The sequence below is a fragment of the Physeter macrocephalus genome, chromosome 14 (genome assembly GCF_002837175.3).
Source record: "Physeter macrocephalus isolate SW-GA chromosome 14, ASM283717v5, whole genome shotgun sequence".
NCBI classification, from domain to species: Eukaryota; Metazoa; Chordata; class Mammalia; order Artiodactyla; family Physeteridae; genus Physeter; species Physeter macrocephalus.
Genome location: NC_041227.1, coordinates 95,987,463 through 96,011,197, shown reverse-complemented (window position 1 = coordinate 96,011,197; position 23,735 = coordinate 95,987,463). Strand labels below are relative to the sequence as shown.

Sequence of the window (23,735 nt, the reverse complement as noted above, 5' to 3'; positions counted from 1 at the left end):
GGGATCCTCCCGGACCGGGGCACGAACCCGTGTCCCCTGCATCGGCAGGCGGCCCCTCAACCACTGCGCCACCAGGGAAGCCCCTGTACTTGTCTCTTTTGCTCAATGAATCTTTACACAATGAACACACTCACGTAACTACCATCTAGGTTTTCGAAAAAAAAGGAATAATTATCAGTACCTCAGAAGCCCTGTCCTCCTCCCAATCACTTACCCCTCTCTACACCCCAAAATAACAACTATCCCGACTTATAACATAGATGAGTTTTATGTTTTTTTATCTTATTGCAGTAAAATACTTAAATTTATCATCTTAAACATTTCAAAGCATACAATTCAGTGGCATTTAGTACACTCACAGTGTTGTGCAACCATCACCATGACCTAGTTTCAGAACATTTTCATCACTTCTAAAGGAAACCCCACACCTATTAGCAATCGCTCCCCATCCCCCTTTCTCCTCAGCCCCTGGCAACCACGAATCTGCTTTTGTCTCTATGGACTTGCCAATTCTGGACATTTCACATAAATGGAATCACACGATATATGGCCTTTTGTGTCTGGTGTCTCTCACTTAGCAAAATGTTTTCAAGGTTCATCCATGTTGTAGCATGTGTCGGTACTTCATTCCTTCTTTACGGCTGAATAACATTCCATTGTATTTCTACACCACATTTCTGTATCCATTCATCAGTTGCTGGACATTTGGGTTGTTTCCACCTTTTGGCGATCATGAATAGTGCTGCTATGAATATTCGTGTACAGATTTTTGTTTGAACACCAATTTTATCTGTTTTCAAACTTTAAAATTGGCCACATGATTCATATTCTTTTTAAAAAAATTAATTATTTTAAATTGAAGTATAGTTTACTTACAACGTTTCAGGTGTATAGCAAAGTGATCCACTTATATAGATGTATTCTTTTTCAGATTCTTTTCCATTATAGGTTATTACAGGATACTGAATATAGTTCCCTGTGCTATACAGTAGGGCCTTGTTGTTCATCTATTTTATATTATAGTGTGTATCTGTTAATCCCAAACTCCTACTTTGTCCCTTCCCCCCCTTTTCCTCTTTGGTAACCATTTGTTTGTTTTCTATGCCTGTGAGTCTATTTCTGTTTTATAAATAAGTTCATTTGTATCATTTTTTTTAGATTCCTCATATAAGTGATATATGATATTTGTCTTTCTCTATCTGGCTTACTTCACTTAGCTGCAAATGGCATTATTTCATTCTTTTTTTATGGCTGAGTGATATGCCGTTGTACATGTATACCACATTTTCTTTATCCATTCATCTGTCGATGGACATTTAGGTTGCTTCCATGTCTTGGCTATTGTAAATAGTGCTGCTATGGGTATTGGGATGCATGTATCTTTTCAAATTAGAGTTTTCCTTTTTTTCCAGATATATGCCCAGGAGTGGGTTTGCTGGATCAGATTCATCTTCTTTTTCTGTCTGACTTTGTACTTTGTGAATATTATATTCTCTAATGAGAGATTCATCCACATTACTGCATAACAGTAGCTCGCTCATTTGCATTGCTCGATAAAATGTCATTATGTGAATATATCACTTTTATCTAATCTATTGTTGATGGGTCATGTCCACTTCTGGGTTGTTACAAAGAATGCTGTTATGAACATTCTCGTTCATGTCTTTTGGTGAACACATGTGGAGATTTGCTATCAGACGTATACCTAGGAATGGAATCACTGGGTTATAGATGCTGCCAAAGGGTTTTCCAAGGTTGTTGCAATTTTCCCTCCCCCAGAAGTGTGTGAAAGTTTTACTTGCTCCACATCTTCACTAACACGTGACATTTCCACCCGTATATTTAATAGATATCTCAAACCCAGTAAGTCCCAAACTTCACTCTTACGTTCTCCTATAAACCTGTTCCCTCTTTAGTCGATGGCAACTTTGTCCTTCTAATTGCTCAGGCCAGAAACCTTGGCGTCACCACGATCTTCCCTTTTTTGATACCTTACATCCAGCACATCCAAAATATGACCTCATCCTTTATCCTGCTGCCATCCTTGCTGGAGCCATCGTCTCTCACCTAGATTCCTGGAATGTCTTCCTATTTGGTGTTCCAGCTTCCATTCCACGTATGAGCACAGCAGCTGCCAGGGTGATCTTTCTAAAAAAAAATTGTGGTAAAATATGCATAACATAAAATTTACCATTTTAACGTGTATGGTTCAGTGGCATTAAGTACATTCACGTTGTTGTGCTACCATCACCACAGGGTGATCCTTGTAGTGCATAAGGTAGACCATTTTAATCCTCTGCTCAAACTCCTCCAATGGACCCACACTCTGGAGGAAGAGTCCAAGGTCTTACAACAGCATGCCAGGCCTTGGCCAACCTGGTCTCCTGTTATTCCTGTGATTTCATCTCCTTCTACTTCTCCTTGGCTCTCCCTGCCCCAGCCCCTTGGGCTTTCTCGTGTTCCTGGAACAAGCCTGGCATGACTCTGCCTTAGGGCCTTTGGGTTGGCGATCACCTCTGCCTGCCCGGAATGCTCTGTCCCAGAGAGTCTTACGGCTAACTCTCTTGCCTCCCTCACCGCCCCCACCCTCCGATCCCCCCGAGTCTTGCTCAATCAGCTTGAGGATTTTTGCCCACTATCTCTGAATTTAAATATAAGAGCTGGGACTTCCCTGGCGGTCCAGTGGTTAAGACTCTACGCTTCCAGTGCAGGGAGCACGGGTTCAATCCCTGGTCGGGGAACTAAGATCCCACATGCTGTGCGGTGCAGCCAAAAAAAAAAAAAAAGTTATCTTTAAAAATATATATATAAGAGCTGGCTTGTGGTTAAAGAATTCTCACGGTAAAGGTTTTTTGTTTGTTTGTTTTCCTTCGCACCTGCTTCCAATGTTTAACATGGGCAATTTTCCTTGCTCCTCTGGGGGGAAAAGGAGTTTATTTCTCACCCACTCTTGTACTGAAGATGGGGCCCAGCCTTATGGGAAGCTCTCCATTTAATTCTTCATCTTGACCAGGCCGGGGTTTGTCTCCTTGTCCACGCACTCTATGAGGCCTTGAAAACCAGTGCTCAAGATCACGTGGGTTTGACACAGGTCCTCAGGGAGAAAGCCAGCTTCTACATTCTCTCCGGTTTCCTGCTTTCCCTTCCACTTTGGCCTCTGACTATTCTTAACCCTTTATGCCAGCTCACTTGGTGCCTTTAAAGGACTGAAAATGTTTTGTCCAGCCTTTTGACTGTTTCAGCAGGAAGTAGTTTGGGGTGTCTAGTCGGCTCTGTGGCCAGAATCAGAAGTCCGTTCAGCGTCAGCTTTAGGGAGACAGCACATTGTAGGAGAAAAGACTGGGGTTCAGGAATCCTTGGTCCCAGTCCTAGCCCTGCCTTCAAACTAGCTGTGATTTTAGACCAGTCACATCACACGGACCCCCTGGGCCTCAGCTTATCACCTGATAAAATAAGGGTTTAGGGGCGGGTGGCCTCAGAAATTCTGTGATTCCACGTTAACTGACAGACTATCTCTGTTTTGATGGAGCTCATGACTGTGAGGGAAGAGAGCTCCCAGTTCAGGTGGCCTTTCTGTGTGCTCTCAATGATCTGCCAGGCCCTGGGTCTAGTTTGGGAGAGGAGATGACAAATGTGGAATGCCAGTGGTAAGAAATATGAAATGAAGGGCAATTTATCAATTCCCCAGAGATTGGGGGAGGGTTAGGGAGGAGGGAAGAGACTGACATCGCACACGAGAAAAGGGCCATGGATGCTGGGTGGGTAGTGGAGACAAGAGTATGGACATGGTGAGTCTGTGGGTGAGGATCTGCCCTTGTGCTGGTAACTTGGGTCCCCAAAAGAAGGTCCTGAAGACAGAGGCTTAGGGCTTGGCCAACAACCCCCCTTCCCCTTTCCTCCTTCCCAATCAATACATTGTTTAGTCTGGAGAGTTTTTTGGACTTCTATTAAATGAAACCACACCATATATATTATATTGTGATTTCCCTTATTTGTTTAACAGTGTGTTTATGGGATTCACTCAGGAAGTTACAGCATATTTATTTTTATGGCCATGTAGTATTCCCTTGTATGAACAGAGAATATATATATTTTTATTTTTATTTTTTAATTAAAGTATAGTTGATTTAAAAAGTGTTACTTTCTGCTGTACAGCAAAGTGACTCAGTTATGCACATATATACATTCTTTTTTATGTTCTTTTCCATTATGGTTTATCCCAGGATTTTGAATATAGTTCCCTGTGCTATAGAGTAGAACCCGTTGTTTACCCATCCTATATGTAATAGTTTGCATCTACTAACCCCAAACTCCCAGTCCCTCCCTCCCCCACCCACCTCTTCCTTGGCAACCACAAGTCTGTTCTTGAATAGAGAATATATATATATTAACCCATTCTCATGTCCACGGGTGTTTGGGCTGTTTGCAGCTTTTGTTTTTATGAGCAGTGCTGCTATGAACATCCTGGGGCCCATGTGGTGGAAGAGATTCTCCAGGTGCATTATGACAAGTAGAACTACCTGGTCGTAGAGTGTGTGTGTACTGGGTAACGCCAACCTATCTTCCAAATACTTGGGTCCACTACTCCTCCCACTCATAGACTTATGAGTGTTCCTAACACTCCGTATCCTCAGAGCTCTCCTCAGTGCTGGTCTGTCCACTCAGCTGTGTCCACATCTCAGAGGCCCCTTGGTCTCACTTGGCCTCTGGCCTGAGTCCCTCTGGTTTGGTCCCCCCCTCCCCCCACCCCCAGGCTGACCTGAACTTCCTGTTTCCCAGAGAGTTGGATCCCTGGCTCATATTGTTGGCTCAGCCTCTGGGTCCAGGCATAGGGCCCTCTGGCTCCTGGGGGTCAAGGAAGCTAGACGTCACTTTCTCTTGCCAAGCCAGGTGGCCCTGGAATATTCCACCATGGAGGAGGTGGTGTTGTCTCCCCACACCTCCCAGAACGAGGAATCCTTAAAGACAGCTTTAAGGGCTTTTCTTGAGGCCTTTGGGCAGATTAGCACCAGCCCTGTCAGCGCTGGCAGGAGGACGTGACATGTGTGCTGGCCGCAGGCCAGGCCACACGGGTGTCTGTGCACAGCACCAGCTCGTGCAGCCGGGGGCCTCAGGTGTGCAGTGCGTGCGGAGCCGGCCCTGCCCAGCGGGGGAGCCCCGGGAGCCCACCTCCTCCTGTTGCGTTCACCTTCCTGCCAGGTGCTTCCTTTTTGACCATGGCCGCACCAGGGATGGTGCCCTGCATCCTGGGCTCGGAGGGTTTGGGTTTTTCCTTGTCGAGGGAAGGCACGACAGTGTCATGGTTCCCAACACAGGCCACCTTGGGTTAGAATCCCGGTTCTGGGACTTCCCTGGCGGTCCAGTGGTTAAGACTTTGCGCTTCCACTGCCGGGGGCGTGGGTTCGATCCTTGGTTGGGGTACTAAGATCCCATATGCCCTGCAGCGCTGCCAAAAAAAATATTAAAAAAAAAAAAAAAGAATCCCGATTCTACCTCTTACCAGCTGTACTGGTGACTTAACCTCCCTCAGCCACTGTTTCCTCATTTGTAAAATGAGGACACCATCTACATCTACAGTGTTATTAAATGAGAGAATGTGTGTAAAGCATTAGTACTCTCCTTGGCACACCCTGGACCCTGAGAACTGTTTGGGGTAGTAATTGTGACAGTATAATGGTGGAAAGAACTGGGTTTAAAGCTAGAAGGACGTGGGTTTGAATCCTGATGCTGTCACCTCTTGCTTGTGTCATTTAGCCGGTCTGAGCCTAAGTTTTCCCCACCTGCAAAATGGTATATAATAAGAATTTCTACTTCACTGAAGTCATTGAACTAAAATGTGTAAAGAGCTTGGCAGAAAGTAGTTGCTTAATAAGTATCAGTGACCGTTATTATTACATGAGAGGAAGGAGTTTTATTTTCAGTTAAGGGAACTAGAGACACGATAACATAGAGAGTCATTATTTCCTGTGGAACAGCCCAGGCTTCAAATTTTTACATATTTGAAAATATATTATTAAAAATACATTATAAACATTTTGGAAAAGAGAAAAGGAGAAGAATATCAAGAATTCCCCCAAGGTCCCACCACCTGAACATAAGTACTGTGACCAGGTTGTTGTAAAACTCTTCTGGGATTTTTCCACACATATTTTATGAAGCAGTTGTAATAGTAGGATATACACTTTTCTGTATTCTTTTTCCTTCACTTAACGCTGTATCATGAACATTTCCCCATGTTGCTACATGTTATTCGTAATTGTAATTTTTTATGATTGCATACCATTCTTAATTAAGACCTTTATGTGTAAACTTCTCCGGTATTTCAGGCTTTTTCCTTAAGATCCCAGAAGTCAAAAAAAAAAAAAAAAAAAAGATCCCAGAAGTCAAATTACTGGGTCACGGGGCATAAACACTCTTTATAGCTTCAGATTCATGTAGCCAAGTTGCTTTCCAAAAAGGTGGTATCAATTTGAATGCAGTAATGTCTGAAAAAGCTCATCCAACTGCATATCCATTGGTACTGGGTATTATAAATACAGTTTTCTTGAGACTGATTTATGAACTAGGTCTTGTCTTTATTGGCAGCAGTTGCCAAGCCCAAAAAAGTGAAAAGGAAGGGCTTCCCTGGTGGCGCAGGGGTTGAGAGTCCGCCTGCCGATGCAGGGGACGCGGGTTCGTGCGCCGGTCCGGGAAGATCCCACATGCCGTGGAGCGGCTGGGCCCGTGAGCCATGGCCGCTGAGCCTGCGCGTCCGGAGCCTGTGCTCCGCAACGGGAGAGGCCACAGCAGTGAGAGACCCGCGTACCGCAAAAAAAAAAAAAAAAAGTGAAAAGGAGTTAATAAACCACAGCAAACTTCATTAATGCAGAATCATGGAGTTGAAAAGTATAATACCTCTTGTCTCACCTGATTTTACCTTCTGCATTTAGACTATAAAGATGGATGGATACTATATTTTAACTTAACACAATGTTTTAAAGTTTATTTTTTTCTGTTATAAGAGTAAAATGTGATTATTAAACACATTTTGGAAACGACAGAAAAAGTTGAAAGGTAAATCACTCTTAGTTTCATGGGTAACATTTTAGTACATTTCCTTATTTTCTTCTAAACATTTTTCTCTTTTCACATAACTGAATATACTCTATGAATAATTTTAATTTCTTTTTTTGCTTGTTATAATATAGATATTTATTTATATAACTGTAAATATATATAGACATCCTTTTTTAGCCTATGTATTGTATTATTTTTATTGTCTTTTTTTTTTGAAAAGGAAATACATACTCATGATTTTAAAAAATTCGAATAGGGCAGGGTGTACAATAAAAAGTCTGTTTCCCACCCTTGACCTCAGTCATCCTCTCCAGAGGAAACATTGTCATAATTTTCTTGTGTATCCAGAGAAATTCTATGCATATTCAAACACAAATGGGCTTTTCTACACAAATAATAGAGTGCCAGACATACTAGTTTCACCTTACTTTCTTGTCTGTTTCACTTAATGTATCTTGGAAGTCATCCCACAAAAGCACATATGATTTTGACATGGTCTTTTTAATGGCTGATAAAATATGGATGTACCATAATATATTATCCAGTCTCCTACTGAAGACTATTCCTTTCTTTAGTTCCTATAGACAATGTTTCAAGCAACAGTGCTGCCCTTCATGCACGTGTCAGTAACATCTGTAGGATAAATTTGTAGCAGTGAAATTTTGCTAAGGCAGCTGATGCATTTTAAAATGTACACCTGTTACATTTTGATAGACACCATCAGATTGCCTTCTATAGGACTTGTACCCAATTAAACTCTACCCAATAACATATAAAAGTCCCTGTTTCGGGGCTTCCCTGGTGGCGCAGTGGTTGAGAGTCCTCCTGCCGATGCAGGGGACACGGGTCGTGCCCCGGTCCGGGAAGATCCCACAGGCCGCGGAGCGGCTGGGCCCGTGAGCCATGGCCGCTGAGCCTGTGCGTCCGGAGGCTGTGCTCCGCAACGGGAGAGGCCACAACAATGAGAGGCCCACGTACCGCAAAAAAAAATAAAAAATAAAAGAATCCGCCTGCCAATGCAGGGGACACGGGTTCGAGCCCTTGCCCGGGAAGATCCCACATGCCGTGGAGCAACTAAGCCCGCGCGCCACAACTACTGAGAATGCAGGGGACACGGGTTCGAGCCCTTGCCCGGGAAGATCCCACATGCCGTGGAGCAACTAAGCCCGTGCGCCACAACTACTGAGCCTGTGCTCTAGAGCCCATGTGCCACAACTACTGAGCCCACGTGCCGTAACTACTAAAGCCCGTGTGCCTAGAGCCCATGCTCCACAACAAGAGAAGCCACAGCAATGAGAAGCCCACCCACCACAACGAAGAGTAGCCCTCACTGGCTGCAACTAGAGAAAGCCTGTGCGCAACAATGAAGACCCAATGCAGCAAAAATAAAAATTTAAAAAAAAAAAAAGGGGCTTCCCTGGTGGCGCAGTGGTTAAGGGGACACGGGTTCGAGCCCTGGTCTGGGAAGATCCCACATGCCACGGAGCACCTAAGCCCGTGAGCCACAACTACCGAGCCTGTGCTCTGGAGCCCGCGAGCCACAACCACTGAAGCCCGTGTGCCACAACTACTGAAGCCCGCACGCCAGAGCCTGTGCTCCGCAACAAGAGAGGCCACCGCGATGAGAAGCCCTCGCACTGCAGAGTAGCCCCCACTCGCCGCAACTAGAGAAAGCCTGTGAGCACAGCAACAAAGACCCAACGCAGCCAAAAAAATAAATAAAATAAATAAGTTAAAAAAAAAAAAGTTCCTGTTTCTCCATGCCATCGCCAGCACAGAGTGTTAACAATGTCTGTGATCTTTAACAAACTGAAAGGTAAAAATTCCACTTTTAACATAATTTTTTTTTCATGAGAAAGGCTGAATAATCTTTTTAAAATAAATTTATTTATTTTTATTTTTGGCTGCGTTGGGTCTTTGTTGCTGCGCGCGGGCTTTCTCTAGTTGCGGCGAGCAGGGGCTACTCTTTGTTGCGGCGCACAGGCTTCCCATTGCCATGACTTCTCTTGTTACGGAGCACGGGCTCTAGGCTCGCGGGCTTCAGTAGTTGTGGCGTGTGGGCTCAGTAGTTGTGGCTCGTGGGCTCTAGAGTGCAGGCTCAGTAGTTGTGGCGCACGGGCTCAGTTGCTCCACGGCATGCGCGATCCTCCCGGACTAGGGATTGGATCAGTAGTTGTGGCTCGTGGGCTCTAGAGTGCAGGCTCAGTAGTTGTGGCGCACGGGCTCAGTTGCTCCACGGCATGCGCGATCCTCCCGGACTAGGGATTGAACCCGTGTCCCCTGCATTGGCAGGTGGATTCTTAACCACTGCGCCACCAGGGAAGCCCTGAATGATCTTTCAAAGCCACTTATATTTTGTTTTCTGTGAACTGACTAGACTTCGTTTTTAATTACTGAGAAATATCCCATGGGGAGGATTTACCATAATGTATCTAACTGTTCCTTTATGTTGTTTCTAAACTTTCACTGTTATAAATAATAAGCATAGTGAACATCTTTTTTGTATAAAGCGTCTTCAGCACTTTCTATTGTTTTCTTGGAGTGGCTTCTTGAAAATGAAATTTGTGGGTCAAAGGGTATTGGCATTTTAGAGACAGGATTGCCAAATTGCTCTTGGAAAGGCTTATACTAGTTTACAGTCCCACCAACAATGTACACGTGTGCCCAGTTCACTTTTCCATTGCCAGCATTGGCTTGTCGTATTTAAAGGATCCCCCAGGACGCAGCTTCTGCAGACTTACTTTGTGCTCTAAAGCAGTGTTAGCCTAACCTTTAAAGCCAGCAGACTTTCCTTCTTTGCATCACCAACCCCAATACTTCCTGTCCAGCTGAGGCTCAGCTTTGTTCTGGGAGGACTCACAGTTTTGCATCAGAGATGTCAGTGTCTATTTTCCTCTCTCTGTAAAACCCCACTGCCAAGTTTGTACAAATCACTGTAGTAGAAAAACATTCCCATTGTTCCAAGAAGAGCTCAAATGCTCCTCTCCTGGATTACCAATCAGAATAGGTTACCTATGGCACCGGAGATGTGGGGCAGCACAGGATGCTGGGCTTTGTCTTGGGGGGCAGTGCCATCCGATTCATTCCTGCTGGGATGTGGCAAAGTCAGTGAGCGTGACCCTGGGGAAGGTGCCCTGTGTGCTGGGTTCCATCAGCGCAGATGTTACCTGGAAGAGTAGACATTTGTTTTTATCTGCTCAGTACCTCTTTCCTCTTCTGATAATAGGGCTTCTCTTGCTCTTGCAAACTACTGTATCATAACCTAGCCCTGGCCTAGTGGAATCTCCTTTCCTCTTGGCCAGAGTGACTGACTCAGGGGCAAACACTTGACCCAAGAAAGACCAGTCACAGTCCTTCCTGGAATTTGACCTATGGGTGCTGGGAGAACGAAGTTTGTTTGGTAAGCTGGGATGATTTAGGCTTATGGCTGTGGTGGTCCTCTTCCCCTCCATGTGGAAAATTCTGTCTGCAATAGAAGTCTAGGAATGTGGAGCTAAGGAAAGACCCACAGAGATGAGGCAGGAAACGTGGAAAGAGACTGTCTTCATGCCGGCTATTTGAGTGCTTGTCTGAAATGGATGACTCAGCCTTTGTCATCAGAAAGATTTCTATTAAAACAAAAGTGGAATACTATTTTTACCTTTCAGTCTGTCAAAGATCAAAGACATGGTTAAGACTGTGCTGATGATGGTATGGGGAAACAGGTTCTTTTATATGTTACTGGGTAGAGTTTAATCTGGTACAAGTCCTATAGAAGACCATCTGATGGTGTCTATCAAAATTTAAAGTGTACATTTTAAAATGCGTCAGCTGCCCTAGCAAAATTTCACTGCTAGGAATAGATCCTACCGATATTACTGACACATGTGCATGAAGGGCACTTACAATGCAAAAGTCTAGTTCACCTGGAGAGGTCAGAGAACTTGCACCTTTGAGGTGAGTGCAGGGAGTTCTGGAAAGAGGGAGCCGCGGGTTGGTACTAGAGGAAAATACCAGGCATCACATTCAAACATTTCAGATGTTTGAGATGATAGTCAGGAGGGGGCAAGGAAGGGATTGGTGGCTGGGAATATGAGAAGCAAATCATTGTATATATGTGGTACATATATACAATGAATATTGCTCAGCCATTAACAAGAATGAAATAATGCCATTTGCAGCAACATGGATAACCCTGGAGATTGTCATACTAAGTGAAATAAGTCAGACAGAGAAAGACAAATATCATATGATATTGCTTTTATGTGGAATCTAAAAAAAAGATATAAATGAACTTATTGGGCTTCCCTGGTGGCGCAGTGGTTGAGAGTCTGCCTGCCGATGCAGGCGACACGGGTTCGAGCCCTGGTCTGGGAGGATCCCACATGCCGCGGAGCAACTAGGCCCATGAGCCACAACTACTGAGCCTGCGCGTCTGGAGCCTGTGCTCCACGACAAGAGAGGCCGCGATAGTGAGAGGCCCACGCACCACGATGAAGAGTGGCCCCCGCTTGCCACAACTAGAGAAAGCCCTCGCACAGAAACGAAGACCCAACACAGCAAAAATACATAAATAAATTAATAAACTCCTACCCCCAACATCTAAAAAAAAAAAAAAACTTATTTACAAAGCAGAAACAGACTCACGGACTTATAGAACAAACTTATGGTTACCAGGAGGGAAGGGTGTGGGGGAGGGATTTATTGGGAGTTTGGGATTGACATGTACACACTGCTATATTTAAAGTAGATAATCAACAAGAACCTACTGTAAAAAAAAAAATTAAAAATTAAAAAAACCATAGATGAGGAAAAGGCCATTAAAATAAATAAAAATGGATGCAGAAGAGTATTAGAGTCTAACTGTTTTGGACTAGGAGCAAGGATGTACTCATATTTTTTAACATGATATAGATGGAGCAAAGTCTTATGTAAACTCTATACTGGTAAAACCATACTCTGAGAATCATATTCATTTATAAGTGCTGTAATTGAAGAGGGTGTTTGCCAATCCAAAGCACATAACTTGGAGAACAGGTTGGATCATTAAAGAGGTTCAAAATGCTTTACATGTAAAATAACTGATATGATTGGAGCTATTTAGAAAAGATCAAGAAAGCAATTACAACTGTTTAAAAAGTTCTTTAGTAACTGTGATGTACAATAGGGATGCTTGTCAATTTCTGAGGAAAAAGTGGATTAAACTAGGACCAAAGAATGAATGTGAAGAAAAAAAAAGAAGCAAGTCAGGAAGTACAAAGTCAAAGATAACAGAGTCGATTGCATTTATCTGGGCACAAGATGATCTTGAGCTACACTGGCAGTGGACATGGTGAGGAAGAAAGCAAGAATTGAAAAGATAAGAGTTGCCAGGATTTGGTGACTGGCTGGCTAACTGTATTACAGTAGTCTGCTCGTGCTGTCATAACAAAACACCACAGACTCGGTAGCTTAAACAACAGAAATGTATCTCCTCATAGCTCTGGAGGCTGGGAGTCCAAGATCAAGGTGTAGGTGGTATTAGTTTCTGGTGAGGCCTCTCTCCCCAGCTTGTAGATGATGCCTTCCTGCTTTGTGCTCACATGGCCTTTTCTTTGTTTGTGTGCACAGGGAGAACTCTGGTGTTCTTCCCCTTCTTATAAGGTCAGCAGTCCTATAGGATCAGGGCCCCACCCTCATGACCTCATCTAACCTTAATTACCTCTTTAAAGGCCCTATCTCCAAATACAGTTACATTGGGGGTTAGGGCTTCAACATACAAATTTTAGGTGGGGGAACACAGTTCACTCCATAACACTAACCGAGTAGAAATAAGATTTTGGGATAGGATGATTCACTTAATTTGTTTGGGCGTATTTTTTCTGGGGCTTTAAAAAGAGATTTGTAATCATAGGTACGTGTGAATGTAAAAATTCTGGTCCTTTCACTTATCCTTTTAAGCATTTCCTTGAATTGCTATGTAGTGTTCATAACTATCATTTTTAGAGTCTACATTGCATTCCTGATAGTACCCTAGTATTATTCCTGGTCTTAATCTTAACTAGTTTCCCTTGGCCAGCTAAACAGCTGCAAGCCCTATCCATCCTTTCTTTGCCAAACTCATTGTAACCATTCCTTTCTCCCTATCTGATGGCCAACATCCACCATAAGGCCACGTCATTGTGTGCCATGGGCTTCCTCACTGGTCCACTGGTCATCTTGTCATTGGTTGTGTCTGCTGCATTCACCCAACACAGAGGAGACAAATGAATCTTAAGGCTGTTTGTCACTCCTCTACCTTACCATTAACTGGAAGATAAAGTCCAAACTCCTTGAACTAGGCATTAGAAGTCCTCCACAATCCAATATTAAGCTAACTTGGTTACTACTCACCCACGCTGTTTCTGTGTGTTTCTTTTCTAGAGTCTGATAGGCCCCTCACTGTACTTCCAACATGCCCCATCACTCCCAGGTCATTAACTTTGCTTCATTTAGATGTCCTTCTTGATCATCTCGTTTTATCCAAGTTGAGTTATCAAGACACATCTATGTGCATATTTGACTTTCCCAGTAGACCATGACTCACTTCTACAACTTTGGCACTGGCTTATGGCCCAATGTGTAGACCGAAGTTTCTCCAGATTCACCCAAGTTTCTCCAGATTCAAATCCTAGCTCTGTCATGTACAAATTTTATGACCCTGGATAAGTCGTTTAACATCAAGCCTCCGTTTCCTCATCTGTAAAATTGGGAAAATACTAGTACCCCATTCATCTGACTGTTGTGTATAACATGTATTATACATGGTTATATGTAAAAGTCACCTCACCAGGTCCCGGGACATAAGTGCTTAATAATAAATCTTAGCTATTTTGATGATGATGATGACCACGATTAGCACTCTGGAAATACTTGTTGAATGAATTTCAGCTTTGCTCATGCACAGACAGAAAGGAGCAATGGCTTTTCTGTCTCCTTTTTGTGATCCCCAGCCTCGTCTCTAGAACCTCCTGCAACAAACGCCCGTCTTCCAGCCCTGACTCAACATAGCCCCAGAGTGAGAGGCTTTGAATGCTTGTTTACCTCTTGGCAGCTTGAGTAGGTTTGCCCTGAAGGTCCACTAGCTTCCTCCCAGGAACAAGCTTCATGGAGTTTGATTGACGTTTCCAAACAGGACGGATATCCTGACTCACCTGGGCCGGCGCCCGCTGAGACAGTCTACGGAAACCAGAAATGGGTTCCTTGCCCACAGCCCGGACCACTGCACTGCCTCTCATCAGGCCTGCCCCTAATGTCAGAGGATCCCATGACAAGAAGGCCAAAGGAGGCCCACATGCCATCTGTCCAAATATTTAAAAGTTGTGAATCAGGCCAACAAAGTGTTAAATGTATTCCATCCTTCTACCTTGACAAATGCACCTTCTTAATGGCAAAATAAAAAAATACATATGTGTAAATGTGTATAAAAATACGTGTACAGCTATGTAATTCCTGTTACTGAAATTGGCAATGTAGTAAATATGACCGAATTTAATCGTAATTGTTTCTGTCTGGATACCCTGTAGATGGGCCAGCAATGTTTGCATGAATATAATAAAAATATTTAAAAATTAAAATAGTTTTAATATGTTTCCAAAGAGTTAATTTTGAGCATTTTAGAAGAAAAGTATATTAAAATTAAAAAGTACCCATGTGGGGCTTCCCTGGTGGCGCAGTGGTTGAGAGTCCGCCTGCCGATGCAGGGGACACGGGTTCATGCCCCAGTCCAGGAAGATCCCACTCGGCTGGGCCCGTGAGCCATGGCCGCTGAGCCTACGCGTCCGGAGCCTGTGCTCCGCAACAGGAGAGGCCCCAACAGTGAGAGGCCCGCGTACCGCAAAAAAAAAAAAAAAAAAAAAAAAAAGTACCCATGAACCTCCCCATTTATTTAGATCTTTTTCAAAAGAGTTTTATAATTTTCTCCATAAAGCACTTACATAGTTTTTGTTAGATTTATTCATTTCAGTTTATATTTTTGGCATGATTATCTTTTTAATAATTACTTTTTTATTTGTTACTGATTGTAGAAATTCATTGACTTTTGTATATTAATTTCTTACTCAGGCACCTTGCTGAACTCTTATTAAAACTAACAATTTCTCTATAAATTTTTGTGTTTTCCATGTAGCAATAATATATATGAATATTGAATGTTTGATTTATTGCTTTCCAATCCTTACACCTTTGGTTCTCTTCCTCCAATACAGTGCTGAATGAAAATGTTAGCAGACATTCTTTTTTTGGCCTCAAAGGGAAAACATTCAACGTTTCACATTAAATAGGATTTTTGTTGCCAATTTTCTGTAGATACTCTTTAGGGGTTGAGGAAATTCTACTAGATTTCTAAGGATTTTTTTTGTATTTACTTTTTTCATGAATGAATATTTGAATTTATCAAAAATTTTCCATTTACTGAGATGATCATATCATTTTTCTCCTTTAAATCTTTGAATTTTATGAATTGGTCTTCTAACATTAAAACAATCTTGGATTCCTGCAATAAGCTGAACTTGGTCAAGATTGTTTTATACGTTGCTGGAATTGTTTGCTAATTTTTTACGAAGAGTTTTGTGTCTATGTTCGTCAGTGAAATTGTCTCATAATTTTTCTTTCGTGCACTGTTCATATCAGTTTTGGTATTAATTTTAATATAAAATCAATTGGGGAGTGTTCCTTTACTGTAATTTTAAAGAGTTAATATTGGAGTTTAAATATTGGAGTTATTTGTTCCTTGAATGATAGAAGTTACTAATAAAACCGTCTGGACCTGGCGTTTTCTTTGTGGTGAGATTTTAAGCTACTGATTCAATTTCTTTCTTTTTTTTTTTTTTTTTTTTTTTTTTTTGGTAGCGGCCATGGCTCACGGGCCCAGCCGCTCCGCGGCATGTGGGATCTTCCCGTACCGGGACACGAAACCGTGTCCCCTGCATCGGCAGGCGGATTCTCAACCACTGCGCCACCAGGGAAGCCCTCTTTCTTCTTTCTTTAAAAAATATTTATTATTTATTTATTTTAGCTGCACCGGGTCTTAGTTGCGGCATGCGGGATCTTTTAGTTGCAGCATGCAGACTTCTTAGTTGCAGCATTCATGCAGGATCTAGTTCCCTGACCAGGGATCGAACCCAGGCCCCCTACATTGGGAGCATGGAATCTTACCACTGGACCACCAGGAAAGTCCCTGATTCAATTTCTTCAATGCTTATAGGATTATTCAGATTTTAAATTTCTTCTTGAGTCAGCTTATTTTTCTAGGAATTTGTCCATATGTTTCTGTTTTCAAACTTATTGGCATAAAATTGTATATAATATTCTCCATCTTTTCAATCTATGTGGCACCTGCAGTTATATACCATTTTTCATTCCTAATATTATGCCTTCTGTTATTTTTTTCTTGATCAATTTTGACAGAGGTTTGTTAGTGTTATTAATCTTTTAAAATAACATAATTTTGGGACTTCCCTGGTGGTCCAGTGGTTAAGACTTTGTGCTTCCAATGCAAGGGGAGCAGGTTCAATCCCTGGCTGGGGAACAAAGATCCCACATGCCATGCAACTAAGATCCCAGATCCCATATGCCACACAGTGTGACCAAGAAAAAAGAAAAAAAAAAACCCATAGTTTTGGTTTTGTTGATCCTTCTGTGTATGTTTATTTTATATTTCATTATTCTCTGCTTTTATTTATGTAATTCCCTTTCTTCCAACTTTCTTTGGGTTTGTTCTACTATTTTTCTATCTATTTTTAAAAACTTACTATGTAATAAAAACATATAAAAGTATACATTTCCTACTAGCACAGTAATGCTTTAGGTAAACTCTACAAGTTTTAACATGCAGTACTGTTGTTATTGTAGAATTCTAAGTATTTTTAAAATTTCCACTGATTTATTATTTAACCCATGACTTTAAAAAATATGCCTCTTAATTTCCAAACACGTTTATTCCCCCTAGTTTTCTGTTTGTAATTGAGTTCAAATTTAATTGTACTGTCATCAGAAAAAGTGGTCTACAGGATATCAAACTTTTGAAATTTGTTAAGACCTGAATATAATTAAATTTCTTAAATGTTCCATGTATTTCTGAAAAAATGTATACTCTAAAATAGTTCGGGGGACTTCCCTGGTGGTGCAGTGGTTAAGAATCTGCCTGCCAATGCAGGGGACACAGGTTCGATCCCTGGTCCAGGAAGATCCCACATGCCTTGGAGAAACTAAGCCGGTGCACCACTACTGAAGCCCGTGCACCTAGAGCCCATTGCTCTGCAACAAGAGAAGCCACCTTAATGAGAAGCCCATGCACCGCAACGAAGAGTAGCCCCCGCATGCTGCAATTAGAGAAGGCCCGCGCACAGCAACAAAGACCCGACGCAGCCAAAAGAATAATAATAAAAATAAAATAGTTGGGTCCAGTGGTATACATAACTTTAAAAAGTTAAACACCTTATGGATAAGAAAACTTCCAAACTGTTTTCTAGAGAGTTTGTGCCATTTTATATTCTGACTGGCCTTGCATGTGAGTTCCAGTAGCTCCACATCCTTGCTGACATTTGGGATACTCAGTCTTCTTAGTTTTAGCCATTCTAGTGGTGTATAGTGGGATCTAATTGTGGTTTTAGTTTGAGTTTCCCTGACGACCAATGATGTGGAGCATCTTTTCAGCTTTTCATGTGTTTATTTGCCATCTGTATATCTTCTTGGATGAGGTGTCTATTCAAATCTTTTGCTGTTTTTTCTAACTCAATTGTTTGTCTTATTGAATTATGAGTTCTTTATATATTCTGAGTTTAAATTCTCTATATTATTATGTATAATATATTCTTCATAATATATTTAATATATTCTAGACACAGAACTTTAAAGAACTTCATCAAATGTATTTGTTGCAAATATTTTCTTCCAGTCTTACTTCCACTGTAGCCATGTGACTTTTTCTCATCAATGACAAGTGAGTGGAAGTGAAGTGTGATGCTTGTGGGTCAACTTTTAAGAAGCAATGAAACCTTTCCACTTTTTTGTTTTCTTTCCACTTGCCATAAAGAGGCCCCAGGGGATGGTAGGGTCACAAGATGGAAGGAACTTGGGTTCCTGTGTCACCACATGGAGAAAAGCTGCCTGTTCACCAGGAACACTGAGATTAACTGAGGTGAGAAATAAATTCCTACCATATTAAGCCACTGACGTTCTGGAGTTCATCTATTATAGCAACTAGTGTTCCTCTAACTAATACCTGCCTGCCGTGATTGAATTGGAGAGTAAAAGTGAATTTCTAATCAGAATGATATATGTGCCTCCTCTTCAACAGATTTTTGTGTCAAGACCGTCTGAAGCTATTTCCAAAATCTGTTCTTCTAGCCAGGTCAATTTATTTGTTGTGGAATGATTGCTAATGTGGTTTGAGAAACTACTTAAGTGAACCTTTTATTAAGTCTTTCCAGTGTTTCTTTAAAATAATTTTGGTGAGTTCTTCACTTGAGTTCACAACCAGGTCCACAGTGGAAAGGTTTTCAGTATTGGTTGGTTGGTTGGTTGGGTCAGTGAAGTTGCTTCTGGGGCTTTAGGAGGGCTGTGTCTGATATTGCCTCCATTTAGCGAGGGCTCCATGCCAAGCACTTTGCATGGTTTCTCTTTCAGGCCTCATAACACCATCAGGAGGTAGGAAGTATGACTCCTATTTTAAAGACAAGGAAATTGAGGCTCAGATGAAAGCAAGTCACTTGCTTAAGGCTGCACTGAGACTCGAACATGGGTGTGTCCAGCCCCAGACTTGCATTCTGCTGTCCTGGTGGGAATCAAACTGAGCAGGAGGCCATAGATCCACCTCATTTTTCCCAGAGCACCCTGTCCTGGGCTCCCTGCACAGGGTCTCAGCCATCAGCCAGATTGTCCTCATGTCCAGGGCCTGGGGCTACCTCAACAACCAGTTCCTTTCTCCTTTTGCACTTTAAACTGCAACAGAGCCACAGGGATGTTATAGACCCTCAGCAGGGGGAGAACCTGTGTGTGCTCGTGTACATGTGCACATGCATGTACATGTGTGCCAGTGACCTGTGGAATCATAGACAGCCATTAGCCTTCTCTCTTCCTATTCTCCTTCCCCTCTGCCACCATCCCAGCTCTTCACATCCACTGGAGAATGGATGTTTCCTACTCTGGGGGAAGCATGGCTGAGCATCCCAAGAGAAATCATAGTGTCTGTCTTGCTCTGGGCATTGCCAGGGAGGTTTCTGGAAATATGACTCCTATTTTAAAGCTAAGGAAATTGAGGCTCAGATGAAGGAGGTTTCTGGAAGTCACTTTTGGGACTTGTCCAAACACTATGGTTACAACTAGGTCTAAAAATAAAATCCTGTAAAGAAGAAAAGAAATGGGATTATGAGTTTTTTCTTTAGTTTCAAATTTTTCTGTGATGTGGTTTTATTTTTATAATTAAAAGTGATGAAAAATGCAATGAATTGCACAAGCTGTATGTTGTTTCTCCATGTGAGAAACACCTGCAGGCAGCTCAGCTTTGCTCCCTGCCTGTGTTTAAGTAGTAACACTGCATTGACGAGGAGGTTTTAGAAATTCTTTTTTATTGTGGTAACATCTATGGAACATAAAATTTACCATTGTAACATTTTTAAGTGTACAATTCAGTGGCATTAAGTACAGTCACACTGTTGTGCAACCATCACCACCATCCATTTCCAAAACTTTTTCATCATCCCAAACTGAAGCTCTGTACCCATTAAACGCTAACTCCCCATTTCCTCCTCCTTCCAGCCCGTGGTAACCTCTATTCTACTTTTGGTCCCTATGAACCTGACTATTCTAGGTACTTCATATAAGTGAAATCATATAGTATTTGTCCTTTTGTGTCTGGCTTATTTCACTTAGCATGATGTCTTCAAGGTTCATCTGTGTTACGGTGTATATTGGAATTTCCTTCTTTTTTTCAGCTTGAATAATATTCCATAGTATGTATCTACCACATTTTGCTTACCCATTCATCTGTCAATGGCCGTTTGGGTTGTTTCTACCTTTTGGCTATTGTGAATAATGCTGCTGTATGGGTGTATACACATGGGTGTATAAATACATGTTTGAGTCTCTACTTTGAATTCTTAGGCATGAATACCTAGAAGTGCAATTGCTGTCAAGGAGGCTTTTATTTTTTATTTATTTTAAAAAATTTATTTATTTATTTATGCTTGCATTGGCTCTTCGTTGCTGCGTGCGGGCTTTTTTCTAGGCTTCATGGCATGTGGGATCCTCCTGGACCAGGGATCAAACCCATGACCCCTGCATTAGCAGGTGGATTCTTAACCACTGCACCACCAGGGAAGCCCCTCGAGGAGGTATTTAGAACTCATTTTTTTTTAAATTTATTATTATTATTTTTTTGCGGTACGCGGGCCTCTCACTGCTGTGGTCTCTCCCGTTGCGGGGCACAGGCTCCGGACGCGCAGGCTCGGCGGCCATGGCTCACGGGCCCAGCCGCTCCGCGGCACGTGGGATCTTCCCGGACCGGGGCACGAACCCGTGTCCCCTGCATCTGCAGGCAGACTCTCAACCACTGCGCCACCAGGGAAGCCCTAGAACTCATTTTTAGGACTTTCCCAGGAAAGTATTTTGGATTTCCTCAGCTGTGGCCACTCTTTGTCCTTTGAATGTGGATTTTTAGAAATTTCTAGCAGTTTTGGGAGGCTTAAACATCGATTTAAAAATGCTTTATTAAAGCAAAGCTGAGAAGTAAGGACATGTGTCTGCCTTTCCCGGTGAAGGCTGAGATGGGGTAAGGGCCTGCCCAGAGTTCAGAGTAGTAGTCACAGGGCCAGGGTTCAAGCTCAGATCTGTCTGAGCTCAAAGCTATGCTTGGTCTATTACCATGTTCTCCTATTTGAAAGCAGTTTGTTGGGCTGTCAAATTGGGGGATGCCATTTTGGATCAAAAAGTTATGATATGGAGACTAATTTTAAAATGTTCATTATATTTTCCAATCAAAAAGAAAAATAAATGATCAAGGTCTAAAATTTGGAACATAGAGAAAAGCAGAAAGAAAACAGTTACCCGTGGCTCTGCCACTGACTGTCAATTGTATCTCTCTGTACAACGTTTAATTGCATTTTCCCCACAGTTCAGCTGGGCACGGTGTTTACTTGATCACGCCAGGCCGAGAAAAGACAAGCATTTAATAACCTTAACGAAGCTGAGCCTTTCATTTATAAAGGCTTGCATTGTCAGGAGATGGGAGGGGGCGTGGCAGCTACAGAGAAGCAGTGCTTGGATCTCCCTACGAGAAAGAACTTGTGAAGTTCTTTCAGCTGCGAAGAATGCGCTTAGCTGATCGCCTCCAGCTGCAGCACTTAAGCCAGCTTCGCTCTTCCCTGGCAGCTCCCAAGCCAACGACTGAGTGTGGTGGAGACACTGGCACCCACCATTTCTGCCCTTGGGAGACCCCTCTAATGGGCGACTTTGCTTCACCCCCCACTGGGTTGCCCAAGACTTTGCATGATCGGCACTGTGGTCTGAGATGTTCCCGGACCTATTTTTCTTCCTCTTGCATTTCTTTTCACAGGATAGGATCTGCATGGCCCTCTGAAGGCTTTCCCAGCCCAGTCCTGCCTCCTCGGCCTTTATCTTTCATAGTTACGGCCCTCCAGCAAATCTTTCACGCCTAACTCCAGCTCTGCATCTAAGTCCAGCATCTGCTTCCTCGACGACCCATATCGACATAGGTGGTGACGATGAGAAGTTCTATGCATGTTTCTGAGCTTTTAGTCATTCTACATAAAAGCCAAGCATAGGATTTCTACCTCAAATAATGTTCGACATACCACCAACTTCGGACTTCACACAACACTTGAAAGTATAAGAATTGAGTTTACGACAAGATGGCCGCCACGTGCCTCGAGCCCGAGTCCGAGCTCAGCGGCCTGGGAGCCACGATCCCGGGAGCCTTAGATGCAACCTGAGGCAGGGCAAGGAAGGGGCCTGAGCAGGGGAGCGGGGCCGGGCGAGGCTTAGGGGTGGTGGTGGTGGTATACAGGGCTCCGGCCCTGGGGGCGTTGCTTCTCGGGTCGGGAGAGGGGTAGGGCTTAGGGAGGAGCCTGTGAAGGTGGAGGGGTGGGGCTTGGGTGTAGGAGGAGCCTGAGGAGGGGTTTGGGTGGAACATCTGATCTGGAGGTGGGTCCGGGGATTGAGTTTGTCTAATAAGGAGGCGGAGCCTTTAGAGGGCAGGGCCTCAGGAATTCTAGGGCTCTCGAACCTGGGTGGAAGGTTGGGAAGGTGACCCTGAAAGACAAGGGTGTGGAGTTATGGTTGGGGCACCCACGTTGGGGTGGGGAGATAAAAGAAAAAAGAATTGAGTTTTCTGAGTATTTTCCTCAATTAAGTCTTATGTCTTAATATTTTAAGAATCACAAAATGGTGGAAGAGTCTGTAAGAACTCTGAGAAACCAAAGAGGAAAGACTAATGAAAGACAGGAGACGAAAGAGAAAGCAGCATGGAAAGCAAATTCTATAGTAACAAAGATGGACAGATAACACTGAAAAAAGAAGGGGATGATTGGAAACAAGATGACTGCTTTCTAGAAGTCCTGGCTGTTAGTAATCAATAAAGTCTGATGAATGTGGAAAAACAGAACACAGTAAAAATGTGTTACAGCTGAGTGTCTTGCAATGCAAGCGAGTGTGAATTAAGTGCTAAACACATAAATATATGAAAGTAGTTGTATCTGTTGTAACTCACGCCGCTACAGGAACTTTTAAGAGTTGCTAATAAAATATTAATGCATTTTATTTATCTGACTCTGTTTGGAAACACAACAGACCGTTTCCAGGTGGCCATGCAGCTTGCCTCCCATGGTCAGGAAGGCCAGTCCAGAGCTAGAGTCACACCTTTCTTTCTCATGTGCCTGGTGAACAGCTCTTGCAATAAGCCGTGTCTCAGGCTGATGGAAGCATGTTTGTCCTGACTGCGTGTCTGAGGTCTTGCCTGCAGGTGAAACCTGCAGCTGCCCGCTAAGAGGCAGCAGCTCTGTCCTGTTCCTGTCATGAGTGCCCGGGGCTTGCGTCTAGGGCCTTAGGGACCACAGCCCTGGACATGCTCCTCACTGGTCCGTTTACTTCCCTGACACAGAAAAAACCCACTCACACTCCCTCCTCCTCCCATACCCCAGTTTGCCCAAGAACTGCATCTTTGCTTAGCTTGGGGGTTCTCAACCTGGCTGCCCCATTCACTGATGTCCAGGCTGCATGCCTGACCATTGAACTCAGAACCTCTGGGGCTGGGGCCAGGTGGCAGCATTTTTAAAGCTCCCCAGGTGATAACAATGTATGGCCAAGGTTAAGAATCACTGGCTTAGTTAAACCCCTTTCCCTGATGGAAGAAGACAGGAAGGGTACCCTTGCTACAACTTTGCCCCAGGCCCATTCACCGGCCACATCACTGCCCTTGAGGGCAGAGCCGGGTCACCCTCATCTTGCCCCATTCTTCAGTACCTGCCATAGTTCTTCACATGGAGCAGATGCACACAGCCTTGTCCTCAATGAAATAAAATTGAATTTCTTATGGAAGACACTTAGATTTAGTCCTCCCCACATTCCCACCCAAACACTCAAATGAGCCAGACAGATGCATGGAATGTGGGGTAAAAAACCCAGGATCAAGATCTGTCTTTGATAGCAAATGGCCATGTAACCCT

General features: G+C 43.2%; 1 protein-coding gene across 7 annotated transcripts in view; it reads left to right on the top strand.

Annotated features, from left to right (window-relative positions):
* The window catches only part of COPRS (coordinator of PRMT5 and differentiation stimulator), a 35,941-nt gene extending 13,111 nt beyond the window's left edge, over window positions 1-22,830 (top strand). For 2 of the 7 annotated variants that reach the window (XM_055090545.1, XM_055090541.1), the window contains one exon: window positions 14,007-14,440. The gene's annotated coding sequence lies outside the window, so the exon portion shown is untranslated. Of the gene's footprint in view, window positions 1-14,006; window positions 14,441-17,950; window positions 18,194-21,607; window positions 21,994-22,446 lie in introns of those variants that run through there. The other 5 variants (XM_055090539.1, XM_055090540.1, XM_055090542.1 and 2 more) reach the window with 5 other exon arrangements.
* The last annotated feature ends 905 nt before the right edge of the window (window positions 22,831-23,735 follow it).